Here is a 25,877-nt window from a genome sequence, read left to right on the forward strand (position 1 = left end):
CCGGTGTAAAGGTATAAAGCTTATCTATTGATGTAACCGGTAAACCCTACCTATTGTTTTTGATAAACCCTAACCGATCAAGTTTATTGGCTATATTGGTTTATGATCTGATGATGAGTGGTAATGATTATGCATGATTATTGTATGAAAGCAATTCAAAGAGATTTTGGCGAGTTGTTGTAACGGTTTTTGTCTAGGAAATGAGAAAATGTATTGCATCTAATTCAAAGTGTGTGATGATTTTCAAAGTTTGATGAATCAGTGATCAAGGAGTGATCAAGGTTTTCTTGATTGATGTGAAGAGTTTGCTATGTAATCCAATGGTCATTCTTGAACCGAATTTGTTTGTAATCTTGATAAGAGTTAGTTTTTTGTTGTGTTACCGACCTAATTGATTTGTATTTAAGATCAATGAAATTGTTTAGTTGAGAGAGTTGGAAAAAGAGATAGACATAGTTCAGTTGAGTGTGTGGTTGCCTAATCGGATGATGTATCTATAGTTTGAGTAAAGGCACATAGGAGCATGAAATGGATTTGATCAAGCAAGTGTAGTGCTATTCAGATAGATAAACAAACTCTTATTGTTTTCTAACAATTATAGCAGAATTGAAATCCCCTAACCAGGTAAGCTCTAACAAGCTTGGTGCTATTCAAATCTTGTAACAAGGTGGTCCATTAGATTGGATTTTTAAATCCTCTACTGAGGTTACTCCTTATAGGGTATTTCTTCTAGCAAGGCATTTGTAGTCAATCCCTCAACAAGGTGATTCCTAATAGGATTAGTTCTTAACAAGACTTTTTGTAAAGCTTTAACAGGCTAGGCTCCTAAAAGGGTGAACTTCAGAAGAGTTCAGATATTATCTTGTGAGTCTCATCTCACCATGGTTTTTACCTATTTTAGGTTTCCACGTCAAAAATATTTGTGTCAAGTGGTGAATGTTTTTGTGGTTATGTTTTCATGGTTGATTTACTTAACTAGTTAACTATTTTGATAATTCATGATAACCGAAAGCATTGAGAAATGAAGAACTTGTTTACTGTTAATTAGTTTTAATAGACAACTGGTTTAGCTTATGATTTTTTATCTTGACAAAGATTATTTCATTGTTAGTTCTAAGTTTACATTGAGAGACCGATTGGTGAAGTTTGTATCAGTTTTTCTATCTATTGATTCAGCCCCCCTCTTAGTAGTTGACCGAATACTTATTCTTTCATCATACCATCAATTGGTATCAGAGTATATCAGGTCCTCTAAGCTCTAATCCTAACATCTTGAGGTAAATATCTGGTAGATCATGATGAAGAAGGAAGGTCCAAAGTTTAATAGAGAGAACTAAAAGATATAGAGTGATAGAATGAAAATTCATATCAAGAGTTTGGGTAGTTAGTATTGGGAGCATGTTGATACTAAGTATATTGCACCTATTGGGATATTGACTGATGATCAGAAGAAACAACAGCAAGAAAATCATCAAGCACTAGAGGCTATTATTAGTTCTTTGTCTGATGCAGAGTATGTAGATGTTCATGGTCTTGAAACTACATATGAGGTATGGAAAACACTTGAAGAAATTTATAGCGGCGATGAACATGTTAAGATTGCTAAAGAGGAGAGTTTAAGAGGAAAGTTTGATGACATGCAGATGGCTGAAGGTGAGAATATCTAGTAGTATGGTCAAAGGATAAAAGAGATAGTCAGTGAAATTAAGAGTGTAGGAGGCAAAGTGGAAGATTCTAAAGTGATTAGTAAGGTACTGAGAACCCTGCTACCAATCTATGTTATTTGACTTGCAGCTATTCAAGAGCCGAAGTCCATTGACAAAACTAAGGTAACTCTTGACTCCATCATTGGCAAGCTTACTGCTTTTGAATTAAATGGTTATGTTGGTAGTGTATAGAAATCTTAGTCTGCATTTGGAGCTCCTGTTTCTAACCCATCTATGAGGAAAAGTAGAGATGTCAGTCACAGTTATGAATCTACATCCAGTAGAGAAGCAAATGATGAAGACAACTTAGTTGAGCTTGAAGCATTGTTGGCCAAGGGGTTTCCTAGAGGTACAGGTAAATATAGAGGTAAATTTATTTTGAAATGTTTTGCATGCAACAAGATTGGACACATTGCTGCTAATTGTCCTAATGGTGATAATGAGCACAAATGGGAGGAATTCAAGAAGTAAAAGGGTAAAGGAAAAAGGGATTGTCTTATTATTGTAAATGGTGGTATCACTTGTCATGCCCAAACTTTTGGGCAAAACCTGAACAACAATTTTTTTTTAAAACAACATAAATACATTAAATAATCTACATAAAAAATGGAATAGATAAGTTTCGTCTTAACTAAGGGTTAACTCAGGATTAAAGAATGGTTTACTAAAGTTGATTTAATTAACTAAATCAATATGGTGACAATAATTAGAGAAGACTAGTTATTCTCTAAAAGGGGTCATCATCACTTAATTAATTTATTAAACTAAATTAATTAATTTTCTCTAATTAAAAATTTCACCAATAATAAATCAAGAGATATTAAATCTCAACAGTATTTAAAATACTCAAGGCTAAATAAAATAATGTTAACTCAAATTAAAAAAATTAATTGAACATATGCAAAATACACTTTTAAATATAACTATTAAAGTTTACCAAATCAATTATTATATTTGCCAAATACTTTCATTTTATGCTAAAGTCAAATTTTAAGACCCCTTATACGTTTAAATTTCAACTATTTAAATATTCGGCCAATAATGACCTCATAGGCTAAAATTTTACATTATGCAATTAATAAATTACATTATTAAATTCCCCCAAAGGAATTTTAACCCAAACATCCATATTTATTTAAATATGAAAACTAACTATATAAAATTTCTCATTAATAACCCTTGTTAATAAAATTAAATCAATTATGTGAATAATATTACCATATAAAAATTAATCCCTCAAAAACCTAATGTAGGAATAACTTCCCTAATTAATTAATTAAAATGAAAATGAGTTTTTAAAATAACTTTCCTATTTAATTAATTAAAATGTAAATGGGCTTTACCCATCTCAAATTGAAAAAAGTCCCCCCCCCCCGCCCCCCTCTTTTCAATTTTAAACATATTAAATTTTGAACCCTGACCAGGGTTGGATTATTTCTTATTACTTACCTATTCTTTTCTTTCTTTCCAAATGCTAACCCTAACCCGAAAATGGGTTAGGGTTGCTTCTCTTAATACATCTATCTTTTTTTTTAAAGCTAGCCCTAACCCGAAAATGGGTTAGGGTTTCTTACTTTAATATATCTTTTTTTATCCTTGCTTTTTTTTTTTTGTGTGTGTGTGTGTGTGTGTTTCTGTCATGCCCAAACTTTTGGGCAAAAATACAAAAAATAATTTTTATTTTTTTTGAACACTTAATTACATGCACTTATGCTTAAATAATTGGGACAACTTAACAAGTTGTTCCAAACGAATTCTTAAATGATATTAAAATGGGTTCCTAAAGTGAGCGATGAAATAAAATTTTAACTAGAAGTCTTAGGTTTCGATAAAACTCCTGGATGATAGAATTAGATTATTACTAACATAACAAATACGTTAATTCCTATTATTAAGCCGAACAAATTAATTTTATAAGGACAATAATAAGTTTACTCAAATGTCCCTTTCATTTCAGTTGCGTTTAATAATACTTAATTAGATCAACTTCTACTAAATAGACATTAATATAATTACTTGATTCAATATCAATTATTTAATTAATATCAAGTTTCCCCCATCATGTTGTTACATCCTTTCTTTAAAACTTAATTAAATCTTGCATCTATTAATTCAACATTAGTACAATTTCAATGCATTAATATTATCTAATTGAATAAATTTAAAGTGCCGAGCTTCATTATGATAATTAAATTATCTGATAAAAGATTCCACTAGGGTTAACAAGGTTCTCAATATTTAGTTCATTAATTTAATTTAGAGAAAATATATTACGCCACTACAATATCCTCTTAAATTAAATATTTGATGAATTATATTAAATTATTCCGTTTTTAAAAAAAACATTAAGATCTCTAAAATGTTATTATATAACTTAAATCAAGTTGCTACATATTACTTCCTCCAAACACTAAATATTAAATATTTTATATTCAATACTCACATTACCTCTTGGTTTCAGTTTAATTAATTAATTATATACATTCCCAATAATAATCTTCTTTAATGGGTTTGTCCCATTATGGAAATAATATTTCTATACAATAATTAAATTCCCAACACAACCAATCCCATCAAAAAAAAATATAATACTAAGTTAAACAACTATGGGAAACTCCCATTTCAAAATTTAAAAGGGAAAAAACCTTCCCCCCAACTTTTATTTTATTATTAACTCCAAATCTAATCTAACTAGGTTTTTATTTAAAATACTTATGACTCCCCCTTTTTTTTTTTCTTGTTATTCTTTGTTATGTTAATTTTACCCTAAACCACATTTGGGTTCGGGTTGCATATTATTCTAACACATCTCATGATGTGTGTGTGTGCAGGTGTGAAGGAAGGGGTGAAGAGGTCGAAGTGATAACATAGGGAAGAGAGGCAATGATGATGGTTTACAAGGGGCAACCACTGTGGTACCCCACAGGGAGTGGCCATCGTCCACTGTGGCTCGCCACAGTGGCGGCTGCCACCCACTGTGGGTTACCACAGTGGCGGCCACCACCGCTGGGGGTCACCCACAGTGGCGGGTTTCGCCCACCCACTGTGGACAACCCACAATGAGCAGCGTCTGCTCACTGTAGTGCCCGCAGGGGGGACAATGGCCCCCAATCTGGCGGGGCAGGGTTTCTTGGCCCTCCCCCGTCGATCTGCAAGAAAATAATTTATTTTATATATTTTTTTTCCTTTTTATTTTTATTTTTATTTTTTTGTTTTGTTTATATATATATGTCTATATTTTTTTTGTACAAAAATTTAAGAATGACTGTCAAAAAAAAAGAAACCATAAATAAACCAGAATTATCAAATTAACTAAATATTTCATTTTCAAAGGTTTCAAATATATAATATATTTGCATATATGGGATGTCTTAAATATGAAGGCATATAAATCTTAATTCTTTTTTTTTTTTTTTAAACTTAGCAACATATATTTACTCAAAGTATGAATATCAAGATATTTTCTTATGTCAAGTCCATTTATTTCAAGCATTAAAGCAAGTTATTTAAAATAACAGATTAGGATAAATTTCTTTCCTTCTCTTTGCAATAAATACCACAATTTGGATGTAGATTTAAAACATTGGGCATATTCATTACAGTGTTTTTTTTTTTCTTTCCATTGTCTATATCTATTTAGCTATCTTTTGGGTTTAAATAGTTATAACTAGATTTATTTATTTCCTACTATACATGTATTTTTAGCATTAGATAATATGACAGAAATGAATTTATTTTAATCTGCAACTAACTTCTATTTTTAAATCAATAAACAACAAGGTATAATGTATTTTTAGTAATAACCCTAAAATATATATTCATGCTTTCTTTGAGTTTAAACTGCAAATGTAAATCAGTATAATTTCTTATTCAAAAACTTAATAAGGCATAAATAAATTTCTTACCTAATATATTGTAGCAAGTAAACATAAACATTGTCTCAAACATCTATAAGGAAATAACTCTATTTCTTTATTTCTTTCCTTGCAAGAATGTGCTCAAGTAAAATTTACATCTTTATTTCTTAATTAAAAACTAAGACAAGTAAGTACATTTAATACATTTCATAGCTTTTACAATGGATAGATCTCAAACTTAGCCTCTCATTTCTACTAAATGAGGGCTTCACAAATATGTACATTTTGCTACTAAAATACAAATAAATTTATGATCCACTCAAAGCCTTCTTCTTTCCTTCTCTTCCAGGCAACCTGCAATACAAAATTTATATCTATGACCATGGAGAGCTCACCTCCTAGCCTAGGCTTACTAGAAGCCACCCCCGAGGTTGGAGAACCAAGCCCTAGACAAGTTACACACAAGAAACACAAACAAGCAAGGGAAATACTCAACAAACACTTTCCCAACCAAGGCTAAACTTCATCACAAAATGTGATGTTTTTACATGGGTGGAAGTGGACTAAATACCCTGAGGAGACTGCAAGAATGGTAGATCACAAAGCCATCTCATGGCAAACAAAGATATATCATAAGTACATTAACTCCACATCCTTATACCCCCCAAGGCATCCATGCCATACTTTCTCTCCTTATGACCCCCAAATGCATACACAAGGCTATGCAGCAAGGGTCACATATACAAACCTTGAGATCACTCTCATAAAGAGAGCCTCTCACTCGAGGGCTATCATACTCCTTCCACCCACAAAACCATCCTACTATCCCAAGAGTAGAAGGTCTTGGTTACTCCCAAATCACAAGAAAATGTATAAAAGAAATAACAGATAGGTCACATAATAATTTCACAAAGGAAAATACAAGAAAACAACTTTTACATACAAACAATATTTCCAATGTAAACATGCAACGTGAAAGGGAGAAGATGAACCAACCTTCAATCTGCCCAAAGGTTTGCTAGAACTAGTTTGAGTATGAACATCCCAATTCTACAATCCTTTCTTCTACACTTCGCCAAATTTCTATCCCAAAACTATTTTTTTCAAAATTGCATGATCTCCAAAAAAGTGGAGAGTGGGTGATTACCCACAAAATCTCTAATCCTTGCCTAAAAAGGCCTTAGTGAGAGTTCTCACAGGTTACTAAAACTGAAAAAGGAAAAAGTAAGAGAAAGTGGGAAAAAGAATCTCTCATCAAAAAGGAAGGTTATCTAACCTAGATGGAACCTTCTAAATTGAATTTTCGCTCACCTTAGGAAACCCACTTTTTGAGGTGACTAAATAGTAACATGGGAGTAGTCACATGCCTAAAAATACTCCTAACCTATAGGTATACCTTATAGGCCTTTGGAAAAACTTTAAAACTACCCCTAGGAGTCCATTTGACCCCTTAGAAACCCATGTGAAGTTAACTTTCGGGTCAAACTTGAGTTGATCACTCCAAAGACTCTCTATCCAAGGATAATTTGGGACCACATTCAAATGTTTAAAAAGGCTATGGTTGAAACAACTCCCTCCAAGAGACAAGTCAAAAATCAAGACACAAATCAACACGTGTCAAGTGACACAATAAAATACATTACAATATTACACATGGAATTTGTCTCTTGTTGGATTTACACAAATTAATAAATCTAATTTAACACACATGCAACATTTACTTTCATAAATAAAATACGATACATATGGGGTGTTGTCTCTCCAAATAGACAACCCCTGGTTTTACGAACGTACATAGGTCTAGGTTTGGTTCTCCATAATGTTTCCATGGTCACATGGATAATTTTCCTGTGCATCTCAATTACACATTAGTAATTCCAAATAACTTTATTTTATATAATATTGAACACATGAATAAGAATACACATCGAACACTCTGCATACAATTGACATTGAACAAATCAATATATCTTATATCCAAATAAATCCACATAAGTAATTATCATAATCCTCATAATTTTGATCCTTACATAAGCTATGCATCTTATTTCTATCATCATAATAAAGTCCTGCAATTCCAATAATGACATACATCATCTCAAAGTTATCCTATTCTAGAATCATATAAAGTTATGTATCCATAACACATCAAAATGTACACCGCAAGGTGAAATGTTTCTGTAACCCGGTTCAATTACTTTTCTCACCAATCTATCCATCTAACATAGCCCATCCTATTAAATTATAGTATTTATTAGTAAGGTCAACCATGGTCAACTGAGTTAACTAGAGCTTGATCAGGGAGGGGCTCTACAGTTTGCTTCCAGGGTTTCATGGCAGCGAATGAGGGAGGTCGAAGGCGCAGGGTAGAGGTTTGAAGGAGGCGACATCACACAATGGATGGTCACGACGACACGTAGGGGATGGCAGTCGAGGCCATCACTGGGGGTCATGGCTCGCACCGGTGCCATGACATCCCTGTGGGACACAACTCATAGTTGCTCCTGAGACAACCCCTGCAGGTCGCAGCTGCAGTGGCACTGTGGGCACCCCTATGGGACATGGCCCATAGTGGTGGCCAAGGTCACCACTGTGGGTCGCAACCCACAAAGGGGCCTGAGCCACCTAAAGGCAACTTGTAGGGAGCTTTGGCTCTGAGGCAAGGGAGACTGTATCTCTTTTTTTTATGCTATTAAATTTATTTTTTCGTTTCACATTTAAATAATTAAATATATATATATATATAAGTATGCAAACATGCATAAATGATAAATAAACCAGAATTATTAAATAACCAAATATTTCATTTTCAGACTAATAATACACCTATATTTTTATTTATTTATTTATTTTTAAAGCAACATACATATTTATTTTTCCTTTTGTAAAATCAGTAACTTAGTTTAGAGCTAAGGCAATAGATATTTCTTAGATTATATATATATATATATATATATATATATATGCATTTTCCATAATTTAGAATAGGTTTTATTTAATAAAACATAATGGATTATATTTTAAGTTCTTCCAATAACATGAAGTTTTTTTGAAATCAGAATAGCTAGATCTATATTACCATAATATATGCATTTCCTGAATTATAGCTTTAGCAGAAATGATTTATTTTTACAGCTGCAAATTAACCTTTCTAATCTATTTATTTCCTACTTAACATGCATTTACAAAATAGAAGGAGATTAGCAGAAACTAATTTATTTACAGCTGCCATATAAATCTTTCTAAAACCCATTGGTTTAATAACAACAAGAAGTAATGTAAGATTAGAAAACCATTTCTAAGTTGCCTATTAATTTTTCCTTTGAATTTGAACTATAGACAGAAATAAATATTTTTCCTCTTTTATTAAAAACTACACTACTAACATTTAGAAGATTTCATTTCTTTCTGCATTAAATAATTAAAACAGAATAAAATATCATTTTCCAATCTTTTTTCAGCAACTATATCAATATAGAAATAATCCAAAAATGCATTCATCTCATTTAAAGGATAACTACTTCAGGTTACAATACAATACCTTTTCTTTATATTTCATGGCAAAACTTAGTCAAATAAATATATTTTCTTTTCTGCAACTTAAGTACAATAAGAAATTGATAACTCAATGATGAAAGAATAGTACCAAACCGGTACTGAGAGGGGGGGGGGGTGGTGAATCAGTATAGACAAAAACACACTCTTAAACTGGTTTGTCAGCAGACACTGTGCATTGACAAACAAACAGTAACACTGGTCCTAAAATAGAGTACAATCGGCAAAACCTAGAATAACTGAGACAAGCATAAACTGGTTGATACCTATCTTCACATATACTCTAACATTTCATTTCCATTTCACCCTAATACATGAACAAGTAATCTACCATCAATGATATACATATGAGCAACTAGATCAATAAGATTTACCGCTTGACAGAAAATAACAAAGCCTCACATGAGGAAGACATCACACATAAAACACATATTTTTGACATGGAAACCCAACTAGGAAAAACCACAATGGGGATGAATACCCACAAGCTTGTTTTTGAACTCTTTAGAAGTTCACTCTGTTAGGAGCCTTGTCTGGTTAAAGACTGATACAATAGGTTTTGTTAGGAACTGATCCTATTAGGGATCACCTGGTTAAGAGATGGCAAGAATACCTTGTTAAGAGTTAAACCCTTTTAAAGGTTACCTTGTTAGAGGATTTCAAGAACTCAATTGTTTTGAGTCGCCTTGTTAAAGGATTTACAACAAGCCAGTTAAAGCTACCCTATTAAGGGATTTTCCAACTGTTGAGGTGGTTAGAGATCAACAGGTATTACAATGATCTAGTAACAACACTCAATGCCAATGCAGATCCGCTTAAGCTCCTCTTCACCTTCTGCACTTACACTCTGCAGGTATCACTTCTCTCCTTTGGTCTGGCAAGAATCATGTATCCCTTCTCTTGGATACACACACACAACTTTTGCCAACAACCTCGGAAAGAGTCACAATATCGACCTTATAGGAAAATAGATAGGTCGGTAGCATAAACCCTAAATCCTAAAACCTATTAGGTTAAGGAATTCAAAATGGTTCAATCCTGACCATTGAGCACACTGCATTAAATGCAACACTCTTGATTCAATCTCCATCATCCATTTTCCACTAATTTCATAGCGGCTGATAACCCATCATACGTTATCACCATTTACATACTTCGCACATTCCCAAGGTAGATAGGAACAATCTCCTTCATGCAAGATCCTTCACGCACACAAGGCTTACGTGGCAACACGATCTGTTCTTTGTTACCATGCTAACTCATCACACAAAGTCACTGGTTGAGCCACATAGGCTTGAAGCACTTGAACCGAAAACCCTAAAGTTGAGACTACCAACTGGTAGTCATACAATGCTTCCATGTGCTGGTTCCCATAACCATATGCCGGTTCACTTTGAACAAACACACCACTTCACTTTGGCACAAATGCTAGTTAACAGTGTTACACCGGTTCTCACCTTTTCAGCATATTAACAACAATGACAACATACAATGTCATTATGTCCTCATACTGGTTCACATAATGCCAACATAAATTATTTTTCTTTTCTACAACTAAAATATAATAATAAACTCTTTTCTCTTTTCTGCAAATAAAATACAATAAACAATAGGATCATCTAAAGCTTTTTCCTCCAATCTTTTCCCAAGCAAAACCTGCAATAAAATTTGAAGGTTGTGACCATGGAGGCTCACCTCCCAACTTAGGCTTACAAGAAGCCACCCCTAAGCTAGGAGAATCAAGGCTAGATGAGAAATATGTTAGGTCCCGGAGACAACTGAGAGGGGGGGTGGGTCAATCAGTTGTCTAATAAATTCAAACCAAAACAACTTAACCAACTTAATGCTTAATACCAATAAACCAGTTAAGTATGCCAGTAGATAGTGTTAATAGTTAATTGCTATACTAGTAAAGATTAATGCATGAAACATAAATTTATCCACAACACATAACACCAATATTTGTATGTGGAAACCCTATAGGGGAAAAAACCACGGTGGGAAACCTTACCCATAATCAGATGATACTACTGCAGATAGTAACTGTACATAAATGAGGTCTACACATGCAGAAAGGCCAATAGCCTAGAGCTCACTACTCAATCACAAAATGGGAGTCACACTGATTACAGTTAGATAGTTAAATCCAATAAGAATGTACTGCATAAAATAGCATCTTCATATGTTGGATTCAGTACCGGTGTAATGTTGATATGCTTCTACAAAAACCTAGCTTCACCTTCAAATGATGTCTTCATGTATAGCTCTGCTTAATCTAGCATATACCTTCTCACAATTCTTTTTTCACATTCCACGTTCGATCTTACAAATAAGATCTTACATTTATGCCATAACCTAAGACCAATTTTAGTATGTTGGCTCTACAAGATATTACAATAAAGACTTTTTACAAATAATATAATATCCGATGCAATAATCAATTAAACATGTTGGCTTAATGCATTTTAGAACAATAATAAATCATCTCCATAGCATGCCATGCTGATCTGGAAAACATAAGCCTGTCGGTGTAACCCTAGGTAACCCTGGACCTATTTGCCGGTAAAAGCAAATATACAAATATGATTATACCAATGATTAATTCTTCAAAACAAAGTGTCCACATGATGTCTTCGACATTGCCAAGTGTCTTCCATATCATTCCAAGTGTCGGTGATCATTATATCTTGCCGGTGAACTATATACCAGTAATTGTGCAATAGTTGCTTGCCAGTGAATGTTGTTGGATCTCCAAAGTGCTAGTGTTTTAGTAGGTGTTGACATCAATGATAAAACTATACCAAAATACCAACAATCTCCCCCTTTGGCATTGATGGCAGCACAAGATGGAAAAACCATCAAAGTGCCAAAATAGAAATGCCAAATACCAAAAACCAACAATCTCTCCCCCTGGGAGCAACATGTGTTATCAAAGATTTTGAATACCAAACTCTCCTTAAAAGATAATGTGTTTTTTCATAGATATCTCTCCCCCTTTGACATCAAATGCCAAAGTTACAAAAATCAAGTTCATATACAAAATACCAATCAATACCAACTACTCCCCCTGAGAAGTAGCTTCCTCATCAAAGACCGGAGTAAAATATTTGTCTTTTAATTCTGTCGATTGATGACAATCATCAACTGTCTAAGTCTCTATTGGTGGTGGTATGACTTCAAGCTGATCTCTGAGATATTCAAAAGTCTCCTTAGGCAAAGGTTTTGTGAAAATATCTGCAAGTTGTTCTTTAGTATTCACATAAACCAGTTTTATCTCCTTTTCTTCAATTTTTTCCCTTATAAAATTCAGTTTGATAGAAACATGTTTTGTTTTAGAATGTAATACTGGATTCTTAGATATATCAATTGCTGCAGTGTTATCACAATATATAGTAATAGGTTCCTTGCATTTTACCTTTATGTCTTTCAACATTTTCTTAAGCCATAGTACCTGTGTACTGTTAATTTCTGCTGCAACATTCTGATTCTGCCATTGATAAAGATGTACAACTCTGTTTCTTACTTAACCAAGAAATAATCTCTTTCCAAGAAAGAATGCTCCATCGGTGGTTCTTTTTCTATCATCCACATCTCCTGCCCAATTTGCATCTGTGTATGCACATAGATCAAAATTTTCATCTCTAGGATACCATAATCCAAGATTTGCAGTGCCTTGTAAGTACCGGAAAATCCTTTTTACTGTTGATTCATGATTTTCTCTAGGATTACTTTGAAATGTAGAAATAATACATACTGCATTCATAATATCAGGTCTGGTTTGTGTCAAATATAGTAAACCTCCTATCATAAATTTGTATCTAGTTGGATTAACAGGTGTAGATTCATCCCTTTTAGATAATTTGTCATTTGTAGTCATAGGTGTGCTTACCGATTTAGAGTTCTCTATCCCAAATTTCTTTAGTAATTCTTTACATAATCCATCTTCTCCTCCAAAGATTATATCATCAACGAATACTTCTATAATCATGATGTCATCATTAGTTATTTTGTAATATAAATTGTTGTCTGCATTTCCTTTAGTAAAAACAATCTTTAAAAGATACTTATCCAACCTTGCATACCAAGCTCTTGGGGCTTGTTTCAATCCATACAGAGCTTTTCTTAACCTGCAAACCATATCATTGTCATCTGTCAAAGAAAGTCCATTAGGTTGTTCAATATAGACTTCCTCTTCAAGATCTCCATTCTAGAATGCACATTTAATATCCATTTGATAAACTTTGTAGTTCTTGTGAGCTGCAAAGGCCAAGAATAATCCGACTGCCTCAATTCTAGCTACCAGTGCAAAGGTTTCATTGTAATCAACTCCTTCTTTCTGAGAATATCCCTTACACACTAGTCTTTCTTTATTTCTGACAACCTTACCATCTTCATTAAGTTTGTTTCTAAATACCCATTTGGTTCCAATTACATTTTTATCTTTAGGCCAGGGAACTAATGTCCAAGTATTATTTTTCTCAATTTGTTCTAATTCTTCTTCCATAGCTTTAATCCAAAATTTATCTTCACATGCCTCATTAATAGGTGATGGTTCAATTTGAGAAATAAGACATACCTCTTCATTTTCCAATCTTCCTCTTGTCATAAATCCTTTAAATTTGCTTCCAATTATCTGATCTTCAAAATTATTCAGTTTTACATACCAGGGTGCCTTAGTTTGCTGTTGTTCTTCAATTACTGTGGAATCCTCTGATGGTGCCGGGGTAACTGGATCTTCATTCTGTACTGGTGGATTTAGTGTAGGTTCATTTGTCATAATTTATGTTGCTAGTTCAGAGTCTATATACCTTGAAGTTCCTCTAAATTATTCATCAATCTTTACATTTGTACTCTCAACAATTTTCTACAATCTCTTATTAAAACATCTATATGCCTTGCTCTTAGATGAATAACCAAGAAATATTGCTTCATCACTTCTATGATCAAATTTTCCAATATACTCATCTCTTCTAATATAACATTTACTTCCAAAAATTCTGAAATACTTAAGAGTAGGAGTATTACCAAACCATAGTTCATGACGGGTCTTACCAGTTTCACCTTTGATGTGAACTTTGTTGAATGTATAGACCATTGTGTTGATTGCTTCTCTCCAATATACATGTGGTAAATTTGCTTTAGATAACATACTTCTTGCTGCATCCAAGATAGTTATGTTTTTCCTTTCAACAACTCCATTTTGTTGTGGTGTCTGAGGTGCTGATAGCTGTCTTCTGATTCCATTCACTTCACAAAATGTATTAAAGTCCTTAGATGTGAATTCTCCTCCTTGATCTGATCTTAAACATTTGATTTTCTTACCAGTTTCATTTTCAATCATTGCTTTGAATAGTTTGAACTTTCCAAGAGGTTCTGATTTTTCTCTGAGAAAAGTAACCCAACACATTCTAGAATAATCATCAATAATTAGCATAAAATATCTATCACCTTGTAAGTTTTTAGTTCTAGCTGGACCACATAAATTAGTGTGAATCAAATCAAAAGCATTATTGGATTTTTCTGGAATACTTTTGAAACTAGCTCTAACTTGTTTTCCAAATTGACATTCCTTACATATTGTATTATGAGGTTTCACAATTATAGGTGGATCTCTAACTACCTTAATAGTACTGATCTTTACTATGCAATCAAAGTTTACATGACATAGTCTCTTATGCCATAACCAACTTTCATCTATATGTGCAATCAAGCATGCCTTTTCACTATTATTCAAATGAAAGATATTACTTCTAGTCTGATTACCGGTTGCAATTTTCAAACCAGTTCTATTCATGATTTTGCATTTTTCATTCTTAAATTGTAACTAAAATCCTTTCTCAACCAATTGACCAACACTTAAAAGATTGTGCTTTAATCCTTCAACATAGTAGACATTGTTAGTCTTATGCTTACCATCAAGAGATACCCTTACCTTTGATTGAATAGGCTTTGTCATCTCCAAATCTTACTAAACCTCTATTGCATTCTTGAAAGTTCAAGAATTTACCTTTGTCTCCCATCATATGATGTGAGCATCATGAGTCAATGACCCATTCATCCTTTACTTCAACTTTAGCTACTAGGTCTTGTTCTACCGGTTGAGTAGTAGGTGCTGGTTGATCTTCTGTTATAGCAACAAAAACCCATCCATTGTCTGCTGGATCCTCATTAGAACCATCAGTCACACCTTCATCGGCAATGTAACAAGATTTGTCTTTGTTCTTCTTAAATTTGTATCTCTGATATTCAGGATTAGGCTTGTATGTTCTTCTAGCTTCTTCTCTTAGTCTAGCATGTCTATCAGGGCATCTCAAAGCCATATGACCAATCTTATTGCAGTTAAAACATTTAAAGGGTGCTTTACCTTCATACTTACTTCCAACTGGACCTTTTGGCATTTTCCTTGCAAATAGTGCTTCAAGTTCTTCAAGTTCTTCATTCTCCTTCCTAGTTTCTTCAGGTTCTCTTGCATAAAAGGCTTTCCAATCTGATTTGTCAAATGATGGAGCAGATGATGTTGATGCTCTAAAGGCCAAATCTATCTTTATAGTAGTAACAGGACCAAATTTCTCAATTTCAAAAGCTGAAAGTTTTCCAATCAACGTATCCCTAGTTACTGATGTATTAGGCATTGTTCTTAACTCATTTATAGCAGTAACCTTCATTTTATATGCCATTGGCAATCCTCTTGAGATTTTTGAAACAATTTCATCCTCACTCAAGGTTCTTCCACAACATTTAATACCCAGAACAATTTCATTTACTCTTTCCATAAAAGCAGAAATCCTTTCATCTTCTTCCATTTTTAGATGTTCATACTTGACTCGGAAGCTTTCAAGTTTTGCAATCTTGACTATGGAATCTCCTTCATTCAGTGTTTCTAAATGATCCCAAATAGCTTTAGCAGTAGACCTATCTGATAATTCCATAATTTGTTGATTTGATAAAGCACTCAAAAGTGTTTCTCTTGCTTTGCAATCATTCTCCTCATCTTTAGCTAAGGTAGTTGGAGTAGTCTAACCAGCTACAACAGCAGTATAACCATTCTTTGTAACTTTCCATATGTCTTTAACAATGCAATTCAGATGTGTCTCCATTTGGATCTTCCATATCCCATAGTTGGTTCCATCAAGTTTAGGATTGTCCTTCTTGAAATAATTAGTAGTCATTTGATCTCCTCAAGTTGTTAAACTTCTACAAAAGAGGACTAGGCTCTAATACCAATTGTTAGGTCCCAAAGACAACTGAGAGGGGGGGGCGGGGGGGGGGTGAATCAGTTGTCTACTAAATTCAAACCAAAACAACTTAACCAACTTAATGCTTAATACCGATAAACTAGTTAAGTATGCCGATAGATAGTGTTAACAGTTAATTGCTATACCGGTAAAGATTAATGCATTAAACATAAACATAAAGTTATCCACAACATATAACACCAATATTTGTAGATGGAAATCCTAAAGGGGGAAAAACCATGATGGCAAAGCCTTACCCATAAACAGATGATACTACTATAGATAATAAGTGTACATAAATGAGGTCTGCACATGCAGAAAGGCCAACAGCCTAGAGCTCACTACTCAATCACAAAATGGGAGTCACACTGACTATAGTTGGATAGTTAAATCCAATAAGAATGTACTACATAAAATAGCATCTTCATATGCTGGATTCAGTACCGGTGTAATGTTGATATGCTTCTACAAAAGCCTAGCTTCACCTTCAAATGATGTCTTCATGTATAGCTCTACTTAATCTAGCATATACCTTCTCACAATTCTATTTTCACATTCCACATTCAATCTTACAAATAAGATCTTACATTTATACCATAACCTAAGACCAATTTTAGTAGGTCAGCTCTACAAGATATTACAATAAAGACTTTTTACAAATAATATAATATCCAATGCAATAACCGATTAAACATGTCAGCTTAATGCATTTTAGAACAATAATAAATCATCTCCATAGCGTGCCATGCTGATCTGGAAAAGATAAGCCTATCGGTGCAACCCTAGGTAACCTTGGACCTATTTGCCAGTAAAAGAAAATATGCAAATATGAATATACCAATGATTAATTCTTCAAAACAAAGTGTCCACACGATGTCTTCAACATTACCAAGTGTCTTCCATATCATTCCAAGTGTCAGTGATCATTATATCCTGTCAGTGAACTATATACCATCAACTATGCAATAGTTACTTGCTTGCTGGTGAATGTTGTTGGATCTCCAAAGTGCTAGTGTTTTAGTAGGTGTTGATATCAATGACAAAACCATACCAAAATACCAACAAAATACACATTCAAACACATAGAAGCAGAAAACTCATAGCAACAAAAGACACTCCCATCCCAAGGCTAAACAACATCACATATGTGACTTTTCAAGTAGGGTGAAGGTAGACTAAGTATCTTGAGGAGAATTATGATAGTAGAGAACATAATGCCATAACAAGGATACAAATAAACACATCCACAAGTTCAAAACTTGTTCCTATAATCCCTTATGTCCCCCAAGGCATACAAGCCAACAAAACTCTCATTATGACCCCCATTGCATAAACAAATCATTATGCAGCAAGGGTCACAAAATCCCTTGTGATTCAGTCTCTTCCAAAGAGAGCCTCTCACTCATAGGTTGTCAAATAACCCTTCAACCCAAGGCCACTCTACCCTCCCAAGGGTGAGTTTGGCCTTGAAAACTCCCAAAATAATAAAATAAAAACTCAACCAAAAACAAATAGGGAAGAACTCAACATCTTCCTACACATATAAAAACAACAACAATGGAAAAACAAATACAACAACAATCTTTTCAAAATCAACAACATACAAGAGATGGGATTTTAACCAACCTTAAATCTGCCAAAGGGGTGAAATGAAGTTGTAGGAGAGCTACCCAAATCCACAACCTTTTCCTCTCAAGACTTAGCCAAACTCCTCCAAAAAAAAATTCCAAAAATTGCTCATAAATCTAAGTCTCCAAAATGGAGAGTGGGTGATCAAACTTGTCCTTCCCAAACTATTCCCTATGAAGACACTCCTCACTCTTTCCAACCCATTTGGGAAGGGTGAAGGATATTCATTGGTTGGTCTTCCCAATACCTTACAGACTCTCTAGCCAAGACACCTCAGAAAAGGTAAAAGGAATGGGGAAGAGCAATGCCACTCATGAGGAGGGTTATCTAACCTAGGAAGGCTCTTGTAAAGATGAAATTCGGCCAACTTGGGAAACTCAATTTTTGGGGAGGCTAAACAGGCCCGAGGGAGTGGACACATGGCTCAATTTGGCCTTCATCCATAGGTACATCATATGGCCCACTAAAAATTCCCCTAACTTGACCCTAGGAGTTAGTTTAAACCCCTAGAAGTCCACCCAAAGTTTACCTATGGGTCAACCCTGATTTGACCTTTCTAATGGCTCCCTATCCAAGGTTTTCTTGGGACCATTCTAGGATAATTGAAAATTATGCATTGGTAAAATAAATTTCCTCAAAAGAGACATGTCAATGCCAACTCATCCTACAACACATGTGTCAAGTGACACTACAAAAAGAATTACACATCACTAAATTACACATGGCAAATGTCCATTTTTTTGGAATTTATAAATGAAACAATTTCCAAATTAAACACACATCCAAGCATAACATTTACAAATTAAAACACATTTACAAACGAGGTGTCATCTCTCCAAATAGACAACCTTGGCTTCACAATCACACATAGACCTAGGCTTGATTCACAGTCACATGGAATAATTTTCCTGCACATGTCACTTGCACATTAGTAATTTCAAAAATCACATATAATATTATAAAAAAGAATACAATTTAGACATCGCATAAAATTTCAATTATAAAAATCAAGTATCCAATTATTTGATAACATCCACATACAATAATCTACTAAAGGGCATCATCATCATAAAAATGGAATTAAATCATTTATAGAGCATGCATCCATAATTCTAAGCATCAAAATAAAGTACTGCAAATCAAGGTAAATGACATAATCATATCAATGTTAACCAAATATTGGATCATATTAAATCTATGTCCATAATGCATCAAATTATAGTATCAATAAAAGGTCCAACATGAAAATAACTGAAATGCTATGACATCTCGAGGTAGGGCCTCATACTCTCCCCCTGTAGGCATGAACTTCCTCTTGGAGTTCATCAAAAAGATGGGGGTACTGAGATCTCATCTGCACTGCATCCTCCCATGATGCCATAACCTCATCATAACAATCCCACTGGACCCTAACCTAGTCCAGCTCTCAACCTCGAAGAGTCAGCATCTGGCGAGCCAAAATGTGGATGGGATCTAAAGCTAGTTGCCCATTTGATTCCACCTGCAAGGCATCCCAATCCAGAATATGAGACTCATCATAAATGTACTTCCTCAGAACTGATACATGAAATACATTGTGGATGCATGAGAGGCTAGGTGGCAAAGCTAGATGATATGCAACTGGTCCTATCCTCTCAAGAATCTCAAATGGTCTGACAAAGTGAGGTGTGAGCTTAGAACCCTTTCCATAATGGATTGGACTCTTATGCAGTCACACTCTCAAGAAAACCCTGTCCTGAACCATGAAGTGATGGTCTATCCTCTTCCCATCTACATACTTCTTCTACCTATCTTGTGCCTCTCTAAGGCATTGTCTAATCAAAATCACCTAATGCTCCATTTCATGAACCATCTCAAGACCTATGGCTACTCTATCCTCAATGTGGTCCCAACTCAAAGGTACCTTGTAAGGTTTTCCATACAAAGCCTGAAAAAGGTGGCATCCCCACAGAAGTGTGATGCCCATTATTATAGGAAAATTCTACTAGAGGAATATACTCTTCCCATCTGGTCTGATGATCCATGACGTACATACAAAGTAGGTCTTCTAACACCTTGTTTACCCTCTTTGTCTATCCATCCGTTCCCAAATGATAGACTATACTAAAGTTGAGTTTGGTACCCATTGTTTCCTATAACACCTTCCAAAAGGAAGAAGTGAAGAGGGAATCTCTATCTAAGATAATCTTGCATGGAACGCCATGAAGTCTGATAATATCCTAGAAGAATACCTATGCCACTACTGGTGTTGTGAAGGTAGTTCAGACTGGTGAGAAGTGGGCCACCTTGGTCAACTTGTCAACTGTCACCATGATGGCATCATGATGACACACTGACATAGGAAGACCAATGACAAAGTCCATCGATATAGTATCCCACTTCCACTTTGGTATCTCATGAGACTAGAGCAACCCACTTGGATGGCGGTGCTCCACCTTGAGTCTCTGGTACTCAAGGCATCGGGCTACTAGTATAGCAATGAACTGCCGCATACCTGGCCAATGATATAACTATCTCAAATCTGCATGCATCTTCTTAACTCCGGGATGCACTGCATAAGGATCTCTATGAGCCTCTAACACAATGAAATCATGCAGTCCTCTAGAAGAAGGTACATAGATGTGCCCTCTATGGAATAGTAGTCCATTAGACTCTAATGAATAGTCTGCATATCTCCCTTACAAGGTCTCCTGAGATCGCACTACTTGACATACCTCTAGATACCACTGATCCTCTAGCAGTTGCTGCAATATATGACCTCTCAAATATGTGTCCATAGACATGGAGCATATCTCATGATGTCTCCTACTCAAGGTATCTACAACTACGTTCTCTTCCCCTTGATGTAGTGAACATCAAAATCATACTCACTTAAAAACTCCATCCATCTCCTCTGATGCGCATTAAGATTAGGCTGAGTAAATATGTACTGCAAGCTCTAATGATCTGAATGAAGCTCAAAATGATGACCCAAAAGGAAGTGTCTCCACCTCACAAGTGCATGCACTGTTGCTGCAAGCTCAAGGTCATGCATAGGGTAGTTAAGCTCATGAGTCTTAAGTTTCCTAGACTCATATGCTATAACTCGACCCTCCTGCATAAGGACTACTCCTAATCCATCCAAGGAAGCATCTGTGCATACCATGAAATCAATCGAGGGGTCTGGGACAATAAGAATAGGTGCACTAGTGAGTGCCCTTTTTAGATCTTGAAAGGCCCTCTTACACCTTTGTGTCCACTCAAATTTCTTTCCCTTTCACTAAAGGGATGTAATAGGATGTGCAACCCTAGAGAACCCCTCAATGAAGCGTATGTAGTACCCTACTAGACCCATGAAACTCTTGACTTCTGTCACACTAGTTGGTGTTGGTCAATCCATAATATCTCTAATCTTTGATGAGTCAATTGAGATCCCATCACAGTATATAACATGTCCTAGATATCTGACCTTTTATCTAAACAATGCACACTTCAACAAACTGCCATACTACTGATTGTCTCTCAAACACTACAATACCTATCTCAAGTGCTCCTCATGCTCCTCATTCTGAGAATATATCAATATGTCATCAAGTTACAGAATCACAAACCGGTCATGGAAAGTGCAGAATACCCCATTCATGAGACTCATGAATATAGTTGGAGCATTTGTAAGGCCGAATGGGACCATGCTGAACTCATAGTGGCCATACCTTATACAAAAAGTGGTCTTATGGATATCACTCTCTACAATCCTCAACTAATGGTACCCTAACTTCAAATCTATCTTGGAAAACACTTTGGCACCCTGAAGCTGATCAAATAAGTCATCAATCCTGGGCAAGGGATATCGGTTCTTGATGGTCACTTTGTTCAACTGCTTGTAATCCATACATAATAGAAGGGATCCATCCTTCTTCTTCACAAAGATGACTGGTGTGCCCCAAGGGGAGACGCTAGGATGAATGTGACCCTTCTCTAAGCGTTCCTCAAGCTGCATCTTGAGCTCATTAAGCTTATTTGTGGTCATCCTATATGGTGCTCTCGAAACCGGCTCAACTCCTAGTACAAGATCTATGTGAAAATCAATCTCTCTACTAGGTGGCATACTAGGTAGCTTAGAAGGAAACACATATGCAAATTCCTCAAGGATGGGATGATCATCTAGGGAAGGCTCCTTCTCATTCTCCTCCTCTTGGTCACTGATGGTGATGGCAAACAATAGACATCCCTTTTGCATGCTTCGCTTAAGCTACATAGTGGAAATCATACGAAGTGATACGGGCCTCTAAATCCCTGATAAACTATGGAGGTACCCTGATCATCCACACACTCGATCTTTTTTTGGAAACAATCCATCTTGGCTCTGTGGGTGTATAGCCAATCCATGCCAAGAACAATGCCTTAAGATCCTAGAGGTGTGACTCAAAGGTCTACTAAGGTGGTTGTACTCCCAATCTGAAGCTAACAACCCCTAACCATTGACTCAATAGACACTTTAGCTCCTAAAGCCAACTCCACTTCCCAACTAACACCTTTCCTAGATGCCACTAGCCCGCAATGCTCCACTACTAATGGAGATATAAAAGAATGAGCAGCTCCTGAATCAAACAAGATAGAAACACTGCTACTTTTGATCATACATGCAACCTCTATGATTGTGGCCTGGTGGTTGCCAACCACTATGAAGACTCTATGGGACTTACCCATGTCCCCAACTATAGGCTCTGAACCTGCCATCCTCTGATTTCCTGCCATCTGACCTTATGGACACTCTCTCACCATATGCCCCATGGCCCCACAAGTGAAGCAAGCACCATGTGTCTGAAACTGAACACCCTATGGCCTAGAGTATCCTTGTCCTCTTGTCCTACTCGAACCACTGAAACCACCCCTGGAGGACTGCTGAGTCCATGTCGAAGGTGTGTAAGGACCCTGTGAATGCCACTACTTGGGCTTAAAGCCTTGTTGACCTTGTGGAGGCTTTTGCCTCTAATTCTACTATGACTTCTATGGAGGAGGGGGTTTATAGGACCCCGATGAATTCATGTGGTTACCCTTCCATTGGGGTTTCTGAAACCCAAAACACTACAGTATAAGATTTTAGTTCTGATGTTGATCCCACATGTCTTGTGATCTACCCTAAATCTCTTCTGCTATCAAGACCTTCTCCATGGTAACCCAAAGGATTCCTAGAGCTGCCATCCTAACCGGTCCTGCAATGTTATCATTTAACCCCCTAATAAACCGATTGGTGAGTAACTTCTCGTCCTTCAAGTAGTCCATGTAGGGTAAGAGCTCAAAGAACTTGCTCTCATAATGGGACATGGAGAGACCCTTCTGCTAAAGGTCATTAAACTCATCTATCATGTGCTGCCTGTAGTGCTCTAATAGATATCTATCCCTAAAGCACTCTATAAATATCTCCTAATTGATAGTGTCTCTAGATAAATCATTCTTGTACTCCTCTTACCTCCACCATGTGGAAGCTGTCCCTCTCAGAAGGTGAATGAAAATATGTGCCTTCAGATTGCTCTCATAGGGACGTAATCCAAAACACCTATCTATACTCAAAACCCAAGCCTTAGCCTCTACCCCATCGGTAGATCTTGCAAAGGATGGTGGCTAAAGGTGTAATATCTCTCTGATCTGATCCTCAGGATCACGAGATGCTCTCTCAAAAATAACTGGTGCCACTATAGGAGAGGCCTCAAGCAGATGGACTGACTTGGGCTCATGCTCAGCCTGTGCCTCTATACGGTTACGAGGTGGACTCCTACTCCGCTCCCTAGCTATGGATCTATGACTCCCAGAACTCTGGTGTTCTGCCTGATGATCTACTATTGGGAGTCTATCCTGAACTATGCCTATCAGGTTCTGGAGTGCAACCAAAATGTCTTTGTTGGGGTCAATCGGTTTTTCTAGAGGAGCTTCTCAATCCCCTTCTGGATTTGGCTCGTCCTGCACAATGTCCGCGCATACCATGCAAGCACGTCTAGGACCCCTACCATGCTTGCGAGCCTATCATGTAACCGACGACATCCTTAATGATCAATAAAATAAAATAAAGTAAATAAATAAAATTAATAACAATTCTTAAAGAAAATAATATTAAAAGCGAAGCGTAATGGAGAAAGGTTCCTAGTGTTGGAAACCTTTCTCTAATACCAAAATGCCATGCCCAAACTTTGGGGCAAAACCGGAACAATAATTTTTTTCTTAAAACAACATAAATACATTAAATAATCTACATTAAAAATGGAATAGATAAGTTTTGTCTTAACTAAGGGTTAACTCAGGATTAAAGAATGGTTTACTATACTTGATTTAATTAACTAAATCAATATGGCAACAATAATTAGAGAAGACTAATTATTCCCTAAAAGGGGTCATCACCACTTAATTAATTTATTAAACTAAATTAATTAATTTTGTCTAATTAAAAATTTTACCAATAAACAATCAAGAGATATTAATTATCTCAACACTATTTAAAATACTCAAGGCTAAATAAAATAATGTTAACTCAAATTAAAATAATTAATTGAACATGCATGAAATACACTTTTAAATATAACTATTAAAGTTTACCAAATCAATTATTATATTTGCCAAATAATTTCATTTTATGCTAAAGTCAAATTTTAAGACCCCTTAGATGTTTAAATTTTAACAATTTAAATATTCAGCCAATAATGACCTCATAGGCTAAAATTTTACATTATACAATTAATAAATTACATTATTAAATTCTCCCAAAGGAATTTTAACCCAAACATCCATATTAATTTAAATATGAAAACTAACTATATAAAATGTGAATAATATTACCATATAAAAATTAATCCTCAAAAACTAATGTAGGAATAACTTCCCTAATTAATTAATTAAAATGAAAATGGGTTTTTAAAATAACTTTCCTATTTAATTAATTAAAATGTAAATGGGATTTACCCATCTCAAATTGAAAAGAGTTTCCCCCCCACCCCTCTTTTAAATTTTAAACATATTAAATTTCAAACCCTAACTAGGTTTGGATTATTTCTTATAACTTACCTATTATTTTCTTTCTTTCCAAATGCTAACCCTAACCCGAAAATGGGTTAGGGTTGCTTCTCTTAACACCTCTTTTTTTCTAAATGCTAAACCTAAATCAAAAATGGGTTAGGGTTGCTTACTTTAACATATCTCTTTTTTTTTCCTTGCTTTTGGTGTGTGTGTTAATGTGTGTTTGCTTGCAGGGTTTCATGGCAGAGAAGGAGGGAGGCCGAAGGCACAGGGTGGATGTTTGAAGGAGGCGGTGGCTCGCATGGGATGGCGGTAGCGACCGTTATGAGTGGCCACCATTGGGGGTCGTGGCTCGCAGCGGCATCATGACGTCTCTCTGGGACACGGCCCATAGTGGCAACTGAGACCACACCTGTGGGTCGTGGGTCACAGTGGCGCCACAGGTGCCCCTATGGGATACAGACCATAGTGGCAGCTGAGGTCGCCCCTATTGATTGCGGCCCATAGAGGGGCCCGAGCTACCCAAAGGTAGCTCGCTGGGAGCTTCGGCTCCGAGGCAAGGGAGACTGTATCTCTTTTTTCTATGCTATTAAACTTTTTTTTTGTTTCACATTTAAATTATATATGTGTGTGTGTGTGTGTGTGTGTGTGTGTAGACAAGCATAAATGATAAACAAACCCAAATTATTAAATAACCAAATATTTCATTTTCAGACTAATAATACACCTATATTTTATTTTATTTTTAAAGGAGCATACATATTTATTTTTCCTTTTGTAAAATCAGTAACTTAGTTTAGAACTAAGCCAATAGATATTTCTTATATACATATCTGCATTTATCATAATTTAGAACAGGTTTTATTTAATAAAACAGAATGGATTATATTTTAATTTTTTCCAATAAC

This window comes from Cryptomeria japonica, chromosome 3, assembly GCF_030272615.1.
Source record: "Cryptomeria japonica chromosome 3, Sugi_1.0, whole genome shotgun sequence".
Lineage (NCBI taxonomy): Eukaryota > Viridiplantae > Streptophyta > Pinopsida > Cupressales > Cupressaceae > Cryptomeria > Cryptomeria japonica.